Source organism: Scyliorhinus torazame, chromosome 9 (genome assembly GCF_047496885.1).
Source record: "Scyliorhinus torazame isolate Kashiwa2021f chromosome 9, sScyTor2.1, whole genome shotgun sequence".
In the NCBI taxonomy this organism is placed as follows: Eukaryota; Metazoa; Chordata; class Chondrichthyes; order Carcharhiniformes; family Scyliorhinidae; genus Scyliorhinus; species Scyliorhinus torazame.
Window position 1 is genome coordinate 73,264,616 of NC_092715.1, and position 14,953 is coordinate 73,279,568.

The following is a 14,953-nucleotide window of genomic DNA, read 5'->3' on the forward strand; positions in this document are numbered from 1 at the left end:
CCTTGTTTTCAGTACGATTCACTGCAAAGCCTTGTGGTAGTCACTTTCAACTCCAAGAGGAATCAAAATTTCCAAGGAATTCATGTACAGCGTGATCTGTACCCTGTCACTGAACATATTGTGTTGTCGTTTTTACAGCTGGAACAGTTAATTAACAAATGTTTCTGCTTCATCAGAAGCCTTGTTTATTTAAGAGGGATTGACATTCATGTGAGTGCCATTTATTGCAATGGGGTAAATTTCCCCAGAGCTATAAGACCATAAGACCATAAGACATAGGAACGGAAGTAAGGCCATTCGGCCCATCGAGTCCACTCCACCATTCAATCATGGCTGATTTCAACTCCATTTACCCGCTCTCTCTCCATAGCCCTTAATTCCCCGAGAAATCAAGAATTTATCAACTTCTGTCTTAAAGACACTCAACGTCCCGGCCTCCACCGCCCTCTGTGGCAATGAATTCCACAGACCCACCACTCTCTGGCTGAAGAAATTTCTCCTCATCTCTGTTCTAAAGTGACTCCCTTTTATTCTAAGGCTGTGCCCCCGGGTCCTAGTCTCCCCTGCTAATGGAAACAACTTCCCTACATCCACCCTATCTAAGCCATTCATTATCTTGTAAATTTCTATTAGATCGCCCCTCAACCTCCTAAACTTCAATGAATATAATCCCAGGATCCTCAGATGTTCATCGTATGTTAGGCCTACCATTCCTGGGATCATCCGTGTGAATCTCCGCTGGACCCGCTCCAGTGCCAGTATATCCTTCCTGAGGTGTGGGGCCCAAAATTGCTCACAGTATTCGAAATGGGGCCTAACTAATGCTTTATAAAGCTTCAGAAGTACATCCCTGCTTTTATATTCCAAGCCTCTTGAGATGAATGACAACATTGCATTTGCTTTCTTAATTACGGACTCAACCTGCAAGTTTACCTTTAGAGAATCCTGGACTAGGACTCCCAAGTCCCTTTGCACTTCAGCATTATGAATTTTGTCACCGTTTATAAAATAGCCCACGCCTCTATTCTTTTTTCCAAAGTGCAAGACCTCGCACTTGCCCACGTTGAATTTCATCAGCCATTTCTTGGACCACTCTCCTAAACTGTCTAAATCTTTCTGCAGCCTCCCCACCTCCTCAATACTACCTGCCCCTCCACCTATCTTTGTATCATCGGCAAACTTAGCCAGAATGCCCCCAGTCCCGTCATCTAGATCGTTAATATATAAAGAGAACAGCTGTGGCTCCAACACTGAACCCTGCGGGACACCACTCGTCACCGGTTGCCATTACGAAAAAGAACCTTTTATCCCAACTCTCTGCCTTCTGCCTGACAGCCAATCGTCAATCCATGTTAGTACCTTGCCTCGAACACCATGGGCCCTTATTTTACTCAGCAGTCTCCCGTGAGGCACCTTATCAAAGGCCTTTTGGAAGTCAAGATAGATAACATCCATTGGCTCTCCTTGGTCTAACCTATTTGTTATCTCTTCAAAGAACTCTAACAAGTTTGTCAGGCACGACCTCCCCTTACTAAATCCATGCTGACTTGTCCTAATCCGACCCTGCACTTCCAAGAATTTAGAAATCTCATCCTTAACAATGGATTCTAGAATCTTGCCAACAACCGAGGTTAGGCTAATTGGCCTATAATTTTCCATCTTTTTCCTTGTTCCCTTCTTGAACAGGGGGGTTACAACAGCGATTTTCCAATCCTCTGGGACTTTCCCTGACTCCAGTGACTTTTGAAAGATCATAACTAACGCCTCCACTATTTCTTCAGCTATCTCCTTTAGAACTCTAGGATGTAGCCCATCTGGGCCCGGAAATGTATCAATTTTTAGACCTCTTAGTTTCTCTAGCACTTTCTCCTTTGTGATGGCTACCATTTTCAACTCTGCCCCCTGACTCTCCGGAATTGTTGGGATATTACTCAAGTCTTCTACTGTGAAGACTGACGCAAAGTACTTATTTAGTTCCTCAGCTATTCCCTTGTCTCCCATCACTAGATTACCAGCGTCATTTTGAAGCGGCCCAATGTCAACTTTTGCCTCCCGTTTGTTTTTAATGTATTTAAATAAACTTTTACTATCATTCCTAATGTTACTGGCTAGTCTACCTTCATATTTGATCCTCTCTTTCCTTATTTCTCTCTTTGTTATCCTCTGTTTGTTTTTGTAGCCTTCCCAACCTTCTGACTTCCCACTACTCTTTGCCACATTATAGGCTTTCTCTTTTGCTTTGATGCATTCCCTAACTTCCTTTGTCAGCCATGGCTGCCTAATCCCCCCTCTGATAACCTTTCTTTTCTTTGGGATGAACCTCTGTACTGTGTCCTCAATTACTCCCAGAAACTCCTGCCATTTGTGTTCTACTGTCTTTCCCACTAGGCTCTGCTCCCAGTCGATTTTCGTCAGTTCCTCCCTCATGCCCCTGTAGTTACCTTTATTTAACTGTAACACCTATACATCTGATTCTACCTTCTTTCTTTCAAATTGGAGATTGAATTCTACCATATTATGATCACTGCCTCCAAAGTGCTCCCTTACTTTAAGATCTTTAATCAAGTCTGGCTCATTACATAACACTAAGTCCAGAGTGGCCTGTTCCCTCGTGGGTTCCATCACAAGCTGTTCCAAAAAGCCCTCCTGCAAACATTCAATGAATTCCCTTTCCTTGGGTCCACTGGCAGCATTATTTACCCAGTCCACCTGCATATTGAAGTCCCCCATGATCACTGTGACCTTGCCTTTCTGACATGCACTTTCTATTTCGTGGTGCATTTTGTGCCCCATTTCAGTTCTGTAATTCAGGCTGTACTGTGAGGGAAAACTCTGATCCACATGTAAGTGAGTTTACAGCTTTTGCCAAAGATACGATGGTGGAGTGAAAGAAGTTCCAAGGAAATATGCTCCAATATGAAGGGGGAGAGGATTGTACACTTCAGCAGGACCTATTAGGATGATGTGACATTTCAAAGGAATGGATTTCTTTTCAAAGTACAACATTTATGCAGCATAGACAGCTGTGGGTTAATTGTGAGGACAGTCTGCTTGTGTTTTCTGGGAATAACATGTATGACAAATAAACACATTTACAGTAAGTCACCAATCAAGATCCCTTTTGACTGAATATTTATCTTCTGAAATGTAGTGGGGGGGCATTACACTTTTTTCCCCCCAAATTACTTCATTCATAAAATTTGTTGAAGTTTATTACAAAACATTTTGACTTGAAAATTACTGAAAGTGCAATAAAATTCAACCTTTCTCCAAACAGCATGCCCCACTCTGTGATGCCTCAACATACTCTAGATATTTCCAATATGCATTTCCTCAGAGATTTCCTGCTCTGGAACAATGGGCGGGATTCTCCGTTGGATGATGCCAAAATTGCGAAACGCAATTGGCGGAGAATAGGTTCTGATGCTAAAATGACGGCGGGCGCCGATTTGACGCCAAATCATAATTCTCCGACACCTCGACAGCGGAGTCAATGCGGTCCAGAACGCACGTATGGTAAACACCGTTTGCATGTCATTAAAGCCCAATATTCTCCGGTGCCTCCGCAATATCCCCCCAGGCCACCCTCCTAGGGGCCTCCTGGCCACAGCCGACCCATCAGCTGTATGATCTCGTTCCAGCACAACCAGTGTCATCTTGTTGGCTGAGATGAGTGTGTGTGTGGAGTGTAATGTGTATGTGCGACTGCAGCTTGTCAGCCTCCCGAGTGTCAATCACGGACCCGGCGAATCCTGCACCGTTTTTCATTGAAATCGATTGTGTTCCACGTGGTGACGGTCCTAGCCCTTCCACAGTTGCTGAAACGATCCAGTTTCGGTGCCAGTTTTACTGTCGTGAAAGTCCACGAATTCTGCATCGGCATCAAAACTTAGGGCTGGATTCTCCGGTTGGCGACACCGAAATCGCGTTCAGATGCTCCGCCCCGTCAAATACATCGTAATCGCTGAGTACGCCGCACGCCGTTGGGAGGCCCTCCCCCGATGCTCCACCCCCGATGGGCCGAGTTCCCAACGGCATCGGTTGCTGTGTCCTCTCAGTTTTCGGGGACCTCGCGTGGTGGCTGCGGACTGTGTCCAGTGCCGGCATAGTCGGGGGGGGGGGGGGGGGGGGGGCGGGGGGGGGGGGGGGGGGGGGAGGTGGAGAGGCCTTCCAATGGTAGGGGACTTCGGAGGAGGCTGGGAGGACTGGTGGTGGGTGGCAAGAGGGGTTGTAGGGGAGCACAATCTGGCAGGCCGGGTCCGCATGCGGCTAGCGCCATGTTGTACGGCGCAACCGCTGCAGGTCATCGCCGTGCGCATATGTGGCCACAGACCCGGCCATTCTCCATCTGTATCTGTAGGGGTTAAGCCCCACACCGGACGGAGCATCGGAGAGGGGGCCGCACCAACGTTTTGGTTGTAGGACCAGGCGCTTCCTCCAGACATAGCCGCAAAATCAGAGGATGCAGCCCCTAGTCTCAGAAATGGGGAATCCCACCCCTTATCTCTGGTGGAAGTACAGCCGAAATCTCACTTTGTATATTTGGGGTCCCCATTGCACTGCCTCTAGGACACAATGGAAATTTGGAGTGGTTCCAAGGACAGAAAACTATTTTTATGGTGCCAGTGCAACATGGGTGCACTGCTGTGCCTCAGAAATAACCTGTGCTGCTGGTTTAATTGAAATGAAGCCTGGGCCTCCAAATGGTTCCCGACTCTTTGCTGCCAGAATGGGTAGGAGGTTAAATGCTCTGCTGACTCATTCTCCCAGTCAACTGCCCCAAAAGTGAAAATCAAGCCGAGATACTGGAATGTTCTGGCAAGGCAAATCAGATGCTGTGGATAAAGTGCTGTTGATTCACTACCATCTGTTTTACGCTCCTGTCAGAGTTAAATTTAACTCCCACAATCTAAAGTGACTCATAATTCTCACACATTTCATAGCAGACACAATCATTCTTTTATGCATATTTTATATATATATATATCAACTTTTTAAGTTATTAGGTGCCTCTTTCCATCACCTACAGAACTGAAGTGCAGAAAGTACCACAACACCTTTGGGCAAGAGACAATCTGCGGGATTCTCCATCGGTGGGATCCCCCGCTTCGCTGACAGCGCACACATGCCTGTGCATTTCCCGAGGACATCGGGGTGGCCACAATGGGGAAAGCCCATTGGCCGGCTGCGGGAACGGAGAATCCCGTTGGTGGCTGTGCTGGAGAACAGGCTGGTGAGATTCCATTATTATCGGGAGATTCACTCCCTACTGAAGGCCAGACCTGAGGCGACCCTGACCTATGCAGGAAATCCAGGTATTACCTCCGCAAAGTCATCAGGGATGTCAAGAGACAATACCAGACTAAGCTAGAGTCACAGACTAATGACATGACTCTCGTCGGTTGTGGCAAGGCTTAAATAACATACCGGGCCACAAAGCAAAGCCGAGCAGAATATCCAACAGCAGCGCACCTCTCCCTGACAAACTCAATGCATTTTATACTTGTTTCGAGCAGGAAACCATCAAACCGTTGTCAACTGCCCCAGCAGACACACCATACCTACCGTCATAGCCACTGAAGTCAGATCGGCCTTCTTGAAAGTGAACCCTTGGAAAGGGACGGGTGCTGACAGAGTCCCTGGTCGTGGACTCAGATCCTGCATGGATCAACTGGCGGGTGTGTTCGCAGACATCTTCTCCTGCTCCCTACTCCGTTCCGAGCTTCCCGAGCTTCCGAGGGGCTGTTTAGCACAGGGCTAAATCGCTGGGTTTGAAAGCAGACCAAGGCAGGCCAGCAGCATGGTTCGATTCCCGTAACAGCCTCCCAGAACAGGCGCCGGAATGTGGCGACTAGGGGCTTTTCACAGTAACTTCATTTGAAGCCTACTTGTGACAATAAGCGATTTTCATTTCATTTTTCATTTTCATTTCATTTCATTTTCATTTTCATTTCATTTCATTTCCCACCTGCTTCAAGGAAACCACCATCATACGAGTGCCAAAGAAGAACCAGGCAACTTGCCTCAACGACTAGCGTCCGGTGGCCTTGACATTTATCATTATGAAGTGCTTCGAGAGGCTGGTCATGAGACACATCAACTCCATACTCCCAGATTGGCTTTATCCAATTCGCATACCACCACAACCAGTCGACAGCAGATGCCATCTCTCTGGCCCTACACTCATCCCTGGAGCACCTCGATAACAAGGACTCCTCTGTCAGACTCCTAATCATTTATTACAGTTCCGCCTTCAATACCATAATCTCAGCCAAGCTCAAATCCAAAACCTAGGGTTTGGCTCCTCCTTCTGCAACTGGATCCTCAACTTTCTGACCCATAGACCACAATCAGTAAGGATTGAAAACAACACCTCCTCCACGATAGTCCTCAATACCAGGGCCCTACAAGTACACAAACGACTGTGTGAAAAAATTTGGCTCCAACTCCATCTACAAGTTTGCTGATGACATGACCATAGTGGGTCGGATCTCAAACAATGATAAGTCAGAGTACAGGAGGGAGATACAGAACCCAGTGGCATGGTGCAATGACAACAATCTCTCCCTCAAAGTCAGCAGAACTAAGGAGCTGGTCATTTACTTCAGGAGGTAAAGTATCCTACACACCCCTGTCTGCATCAACGGGGCTGAGGTGGTGATCATTGACAGTTTCAAATTTCTAGGTGTGCACATCACAAACAATCTGTCCTGGTCCACCCACGTTGACGCTACGACCAAGAAAGCACAACAGGGCCTATACGTCCTCCGAAAACTAAGACATTTTGGCGTGTCCACATTGACTCTTACCAACTTTTACAGATGCGCCATAGAAAGCATCCTCTCTGGCTGCATCACAGTCTGGTATGGCAACTGCTTGGCCAAGACCGTAAGAAACTACAGAGAGTCGTGAACACAGCCCAGTCCATCACACGAACCCGCCTTCCATCCATTGACTCTGTCTAAACCTCCCACTGCCTTGGGAAAGCGGGCAGCATAATCAAAGACCCCTCCCACCCGGGTTATTCTCTCTTCCAACTTCTTCCATCGAGCAGTAGATACAACACTCTGAAAACACGCACTAACAGATTCATAAATGGCTCTTTCCACTGTTGCCAGACTCCTGAATGACCCTCTTATGGACTGAACTGATTTCTTCACACATCTTCTTTACTGAGTAGTACTACACTCCATATGCTCACCCAATGCCTGTGCCTATGTATTTACATTGTGTATATATGTAAGTCCTATGTTTTTTCATGTATGGTCCGATTTGTGGACTGTACGCAGAACAATACTTTTCACTGTACTCGTTACACTTGACAATAAATCAAATCAATTAATAATGTCAAAACTGCCAGAAGCAATATATGAAGTGAAAAAAGTAAATACAAGTCCAAGAGTTTAGCTATGCATCTTTTTTTTGTAGATATGGTTAGGATCCCAGTTGATGTTATAACTGGTTGGGAAGATCCCAGAATGTAATCCTGGCTCAAGATAGCTTTTACTTTTTTTAGAAAATGTGGAGGAACAGACTCCACAGAAAAGGATAAACCTCTGAATACTCAACTGCAGAAACCATCGCAGCCGCTAAACCAAACCTCAAGTTTGAACCTCTTCATTTTGGAAAGAGTGAATTCAAGCAACCGGCCTCAATAATATCTCACAGAGACTGATTTGAAATCCCTTCTTTATATATCTCTTTTCCCTTTATCTGCATTTTAATCTTTGTCACCATATTTTAGATAATAACTTCATCCTTCTTACTCTAAGCAACTTCCAGCAGTAGTTTTGTAATAAACTAATCTTTATTTTGTTTGAGACTAACTAAAGCCTGTATGCTGGGTTATTTGGATTGGATTTGTTTATTGTCTCGCGTACCAAGGTACAGTGAAAAGTATTTTTCTGCGAGCAGCTCAACAGATCATTAAGTACATGAAAAGAAAAGGAAATAAAAGAAAATACATAATAGGGCAACACAAGGTAGACAATGTAGCTACATAACACCGGCATCGGGTGAAGCATACAGGGGTGTAGTGTTAATCAGGTCAGTCCATAAGAGGGTCGTTTAGGAGTCTGGTATCAGCGGGGAAGAAGCTGTTTTTGAGTCTGTTCGTGCATGTTCTCAGACTTTTGTATCTCCTGCTATTTTAAATTGACCCACTCACAAATTAAAAGGGGGCTACACACACGTACACACAAATTCTCGGCTCACGGACCAAGCTAAGGAAATGCCTTTGATGTGGCTGTGACAGTCACAAACACTTTATAGGCAGTACATGTCAATTTTCTGCAAAGTTTCTGTAATCTGTAAATCCGATAAGCATTGGTTACAAAAAGTAATTTACTTAAAATACTAATGAAGAAACATTGTTGCTCATTATCAGAATTGAAGGGATCATCAATATGTATATAATTATCTGTTCCATTAATTTTCATAAATCAAGCAGTTAGACAGGTGTTATAATATTTATGCCTAATGCACACATTTATGGAAATAGTGTGATTTACATTGCAAGAGATAAGTAGGTCATTGTAGAATACTTCTTAAAATTACCAATTAATTCTTTTAATTGCAGTTTATGAATTAATTAAGTGGAATCCGTTGTTTCGTAGGAAATTCCAGCAACGAGTGTCAGCATATCATAGATTGTTTTGTAAATTCAGAGTATCCAATTTTTTTCCCCAATTAAGGGGCAGTTTAGTGTGGCCAATCCACCTACCCTGCACATCTTTTGGGTTGTGGGGGTGAGACCCACGCAGACATGGGGAGAATGTGCAAACTCCACACGGACAGTGACCCAGAGCCGGAATCGAACCTGAGACCTCGGTGCAGTGAGGCAGTAGTTCTAACCATTGCTCCACCGTGCCACCAGCATATTATAGATGAGTTACATGACTAGTTAGGCTGTTTTGCAGGCGTTGGTTAAAGGATAATTGTGTTATATTATGATGCTTGGTAATATGTTATATTCTTTGTCCTTTCTTCCAGAATGATCCGATGTAGTGTTGACAAAGAAGATTGAAACAAAACTAATTTATTATTACAGTACTAATTAAATGAAGTTCACACACTCTACTGAGGTACAGATAATAATTAAGCAATATGAAAACTGTCTTACAGTACTCAATAATCTAAATAGTCATTAACTACACTATGATCTAACTTTGTGCTAACTCTATCTACTCTAATCTTCTTCTTATGCTTTCACCATGCTTTCTCCTTATGCTACTCCCAGAATTCCCTCAGAGTCTGACTTAAATACAGAGAAGTGGTAGCGACCTCTAGTGTTTGATTTACACAGAGATGTAATTATTAACCCTTCACTAGCCTGACTATATATATATCATTACAAAATGTAGATCAACTCCCCCACTCTTCTTCAAACAATCTGTTTTTAATGGTGCGTGTTGAGGGAGGGTTGGAGGCCAGGGCTCCAAGAGCACCCCACTGCTCAGCTTTGAATAGTATCACAGGGTCATTTATACGTAACTCACCAAGCACACTGTCTCAGTTTAGCATCTCATCTGAAAGTCTGCTCTCCCTGAGCACAGAACCGATAATGTCAGCCTATACCATATGCTCTGGTCATGGATTGGGGCTGGAAGCCATCAACTTCCAGCTTAAGCACGGTAACCTTGTGGTTAAGCACGGTAGCCTTGTGGATAGCACAATTGCTTCACAGCTCCAGGGTCCCTGGTTCGATTCCGGCTTGGGTCACTGTCTGTGCGGAGTCTGCACATCCTCCCCGTGTGTGCGTGGGTTTCCTCCGGGTGCTCCGGTTTCCTCCCACAGTCCAAAGATGTGCAGGTTAGGTGGATTGGCCATGATAAATTGCCCTTAGTGTCCAAAATTGCCCTTAGTGTTGGGTGGGGTTACTGGGTTATGGGGATAGGGTGGCGGTGTTGACCTTGGGTAGGGTGCTCTTTCCAAGAGCTGGTACAGACTCGATGGGCTGAATGGCCTCCTTCTGCACTGTAAATTCTATGATAAACTTTGGGTTGAGAGGCACAAACACATTGCTGAGCCAAGCTGACACATAAATATAGCCATTTTTAAAAATCCACTTCCGTACCTCCTCCTCCAGGTTACTTTTGACCGAAGGTATGTGGACTGCTGAGCAGCTACAGTAGGATACTGAGCTGGCACAATCCAAATTACAGAGTCTGCCATTGCTGCAACATAACCAGCTGACATTTTCTGCACTAAAATAAAAGCAAAACACTGCGGATGCTGGAAATTGAGTAAAACCCCCAGAAAATACTAAGAAAACGCAGCAGGTCCGTCAACATCTGTGGAGAGTGAAGCAGAGTTAATGTTTCGAGTCCAATATAACTCTTCTTCAAAACAGCTGAACAGTTTCTGCACAGTTGGGCTAAAACAATTTTCATTTGGAGCTATTAGAACATGCAGTGCAGAAGGAGGCCATTTGGCCCATCGAGTCTGCACCAACCCACTTCAGCCCTCACTTCCACCCTATCCCCTAACCCAATAACCACTCCTAACCTTTTTGGAGACTAAGGGTAATTTAGCATGACCAATCCACCTAACCTGCACGTCATTGGGCTGTGGGAGGAAATCGGAGCACCCGGAGGAAACCCACGCAGACACGGGGAGAACGTGCAGACTCCGCACAGACAGTGACCCAGCAGGGAATCGAACCTGGGACCCTGGTATTGTGAAGCCACAGTGCTAGCCACCTGTGCTACCATGCTGCCCAAGAGCAAGAGCCTCTCTGCCTCTTTAAGACAGGCAATGGCTCTCCCTCAGGGAGCCTGACTGGTGAAAATCTCTTTCAGGAGTAATGTTTTGATTGACAGAAAGTAAAGTTAAGAACTGAGCACATTGTGATTGCTTTGTCTTGATGTTGACTGACCATCCCATTCCCATTCACCAAGCAGCCTTTTTTGGTTCATGTGCATATTAATATGAAGATAATACAAGGACAGAAGGGACACTAGTAGATTGAGGTAGCATTTAGAATCCACAGAAAATATTTGCACGATACCTTGTACTTACGAAACTCATTGCGTTTTTAATAAGGACACGGGACGTCCACACCGAGTAAAAATAAGAACAAAGCGTTATTTACAAACAATGTATACTTCCCGGTAAATCGGTACTGGCCAACCTTATATACACTGGGTAATTGAGATACTCCTGCTAGCGGGGGAGCTCGTACTCCACAAGGAGCACAGGGAAGACGAGCATTCCCAGCCCGTAGGTTCTGTGCGGGATATTACAGCATGTTTACACAAATTACCTGAATCACTTTGGAGGTGTCAATAGACTGTTTTTGAGACAAATATCTGGCATTGGCTGTACTGCTGAATTTCACAATGGAAATGATAATTTATTTAAAATCAGGATAGAAAAGGTTGCTAACTTTAGCTGTGGTTTCAGGCAGGGAATGTATTTAAAGAAAAACAATCCACTATATGAACATTTGAGAGAAGATGCTTCTCACAGATAAACCTTGCTATGCTTCTATGTGGAAACTTGTTGGCGCACAAATTCAACTGATCTTTGAAAATAGTTGAAGAGTAGGTATACTGTATTTACTTAAGGTTTTCACAGGGTTGAATAAAGGGCAGAACCTGCGAAGACAATTACATGAAGCGGGTGATGGGAAGAGGTTTCTGGTTCAGTGGCCCAGAAGGGACCTGGGGCGTCATTCTCCGACCCCCCGCCGGGTCGGAGAATGGCCGTTGGCCGCCGTGAATCCCGCCCCCGCCCCCGCCGAAGTCTCCGCTCCCGGAGATTGGGCGGGGGCGGGAAACCGGCCGCGCCGGTTGGCGGGACCCCCCGCTGGATTCTCCGGCCCGGATGGGCCGAAGTCCCGCCCAGGAATTGCCTGTCCCGCCGACGTAAATCAAACCTGGTATTTACCGGCGGGACCAGGCGGCGTGGGCGGGCTCCGGGGTCCTGGGGGGGGGAGTGCGGGGCGATCTGACCCCGGGGGGTGCCCCAACGGTGGCCTGGCCCGTGATCGGGGCCCACCGATCCGCGTGCGGGCCTGTGCCGTGGGGGCACTCTTTCCCTTCCGCCTCCGCTACGGCCTCCACCATGGCGGAGGCGGAAGAGACTCTCCCCACTGCGCATGCGCGGGAAACTGACAGCGGCCGCTGACGCTCCCGCGCATGCGCTGGGAAACTGACAGCGGCCGCTGACGCTCCCGCGCATGCGCCGCATTTCCGCGCCAGCTGGCGGGGCAACAAACGCCATTTCCGCCAGCTGGCGGGGCGGAAATCCCTCCGGCGTCGGCCTAGCCCCTCAATGTTGGGGCTAGGCCGCCAAAGATGCGGAGACTTCCGCACCTTTTTGCCGGCGCGATGCCCGTCTGATTGGCGCCGGCTTTGGCGCCAGTCGGCGGGCATCCCGCCGTTGGGGGAGAACTTCGCCCTAGATGTTTCCTCCAGGTGCTCTGGTTTAATCCCACTGTCCAAAAATGTGCAGGTTAGGTGGATTGGCCAAGCTAAATTGCTCCATAGTGTCCAAAAGGATGTGCAGGTTAGGTGGGGTTATGGAGTTACAGAGATGGGGTGGGGCAGTGTGCGTAGGTAAAGTGTTCTTTTGGGGCGTTGGTGCAGACTCGATGGACTAAATGGCCCCCTTCTGCACGTAGGGATTCTATGAATGTGTTATTGAAGGCCAGCATGCCGAGAGGCATAATTACCTCCAGTGGTTAAGGCAGTCCCAACCAGGGGTTCAAGCTGAGGTTCTCCAAAAATATCATCAGCCCCCTTACACAGAGAGTCAATGAGAAGATGTGTGGTTTCTTGATGGTGGACAGGTAGCAAATATTCTGGCTTCATGAAATGGCAGGTGCAGGACATATGCCCATTGTAGCACAAATGCCAACTGGTACCATGGAAATGAAATTCCCTCACTCAGACCAGGGAACTAGCCAAACCAAAGAGGGAGTTATCAGGAGGGATAACCAAATGCTTGGACAATGATATGGATTTTAGCAAGGGTCTTAAAGAAGGAGAGTGGTAGAGTGGTGGAGGGATTTAATGAAGAAACTCTAAAGCATGGGGGCGCTAGGCGGCTGAAGATATGGCTGCTAATATTAGGATGGAAGAATCGAACAATGCATAAGAGGCCAGAGTTGGAGGACTGAGGAGTTCAGCGGCTTGTAGGGATAGGAAAGCAGATAAAAACATTTATATAATTGCTTTAAACAAGCAGACCAATAAATAAATGAGTTATTCAGACATAGATGTACTTCGTCTGATGAAACTCCCAACATTGGCTTCTTGATGACTTATTGGGTGAATGCGCCAGATGCGTTGGCATGAAGCCACACACATCAGGAAGTTCCCAAATTCAAATCTTTCATCTGCGCTTAGTTAGTTGATCTTGGCTGAGATGAGGCAGTCGTATGACGCTGACCTTATGATTTCTGGGAAAAAGAAAGAAAAATTATCATCCCCGATGAAAAGTTCATGCTTGTGGAAATCAGAAAAAGATAGGATCAATCTTGATTGTGATCCAGCATGAGGTCGCTCCCTATGGTTGCGTACTCTGCTCCCCCTGTCTATACTCAAATGTAATGAGTGAGTACTTGGTGCTTGAAACTTCAGAGAAGGAAGGGAAAAGAAATGAAAACATTTGTCAAGAGGCTCTTTAATTAGTTCCTTTAAAACATTTAGTGTAAATCAACAAAACGTAGTAAGTATATCCCTACTGTTTCTCGATAGGCAGAAAATCCTGTCAGGGTAAAAGGTTATGTTATTTACAGTGCTTTACATCTTTTATGAGGGAGCCATAAACAAGGGGCATTGTATCAGAGAAAAGATGAACTAGTTTATTAAAAACAGAAGAATATTAAGCCATGGCTTTAGTTTACTACCAGGAGCATGTGAAAAGCACACAAGGAAACATTATGGTGCTGGGCCGTTTGGAAAGATTGGAAGCTCATTGTCTGGGAATTGTGCCAGAGAAATGCAGACGGTCACTTGAAGTACTGGCTCAGCCATAAATGCAGGATAAAACAAAACGGAGTCTGTAATACTGGAGGATTTTGATAAAACAAGTTGTGAATCATTTATACAACTTTTAAATGACGTGCATGGCTTTAAATATTTGGACATCTTCAAAACAAAATGTAATAATGTCAAGGTAGAATTAAACAAAGATAAGAATTAGGAAATATAAGGATGGTGGAATCCACGAGGAATGAGTTGGAGCACTAATTGTTCCAATCTTTGGTTCTTTCCACATGGATTTTACCTTCCTCTTTCAGATGACTAATATTGCTGCGATATTCAATGCTCCCCCTCTGATTCCTGCTTCTAACATTTCATGCAACTCACCCTCTATACCATATGCTGTGGCTTGTCTCCATCTGAACTCACTTAACAGCAGCACTATCTAAATCTATGTTATACTCATCCAGATTAAATGGGAGGTCAAGAAAGTAAAAAGAGATAAGGGTCCATGACCTACTTTGATTTTCCAATATTTTATTGCTTGGAATTCAGATCTCCTGCATTTATAGACTTTCCCCCACTTTGGGGGCAGCACATTGGGTAGCACTGTTGTTTCACAGCTCTAGAGTCCCAGGTTCGATTCCTGACTTGGGTCACTGTCTGTGCGGAGTCTGCACGTTCTCCCCGTGTCTGCGTCGGTTTCCTCCAGGTGCTCCAGTTTCTTCCCACAAGTCCCGAAAGATGTACTGTTAGGTGAACTAGACATTCTGAATTCTCCCTCTGTGTAACTGAACAGGCATCGCAATGCAGCGACTAGGGGATTTTCACAGTAATCTCATTGAAGTGTTAATGTAAGCCTACTTGTGACAATAAAGATTATTATAAATAACCTAAGGAAACTTCTGAACTTGCAGATGGTTTTAAATCCCATTAGGGAACGAACACAAGCCTCGCCCATCAGAAACATGATGTCATTCAATTTGCCGTTTCGGTGGGCTATCCACAATCTGGCTGCCATG

General features: G+C 45.7%; 1 long non-coding RNA gene across 2 annotated transcripts in view; it reads left to right on the forward strand.

Moving 5' to 3' along the window:
* LOC140429997 (uncharacterized) overlaps positions 1-14,953 on the forward strand; it is a 123,243-nt gene that overhangs the window by 45,476 nt on the left and 62,814 nt on the right. For both annotated transcript variants that reach the window (XR_011949261.1, XR_011949262.1), the window contains exon 2: positions 8,992-9,083. This is a non-coding gene — a long non-coding RNA (uncharacterized lncRNA). The remainder of the gene's footprint in view (positions 1-8,991; positions 9,084-14,953) is intronic.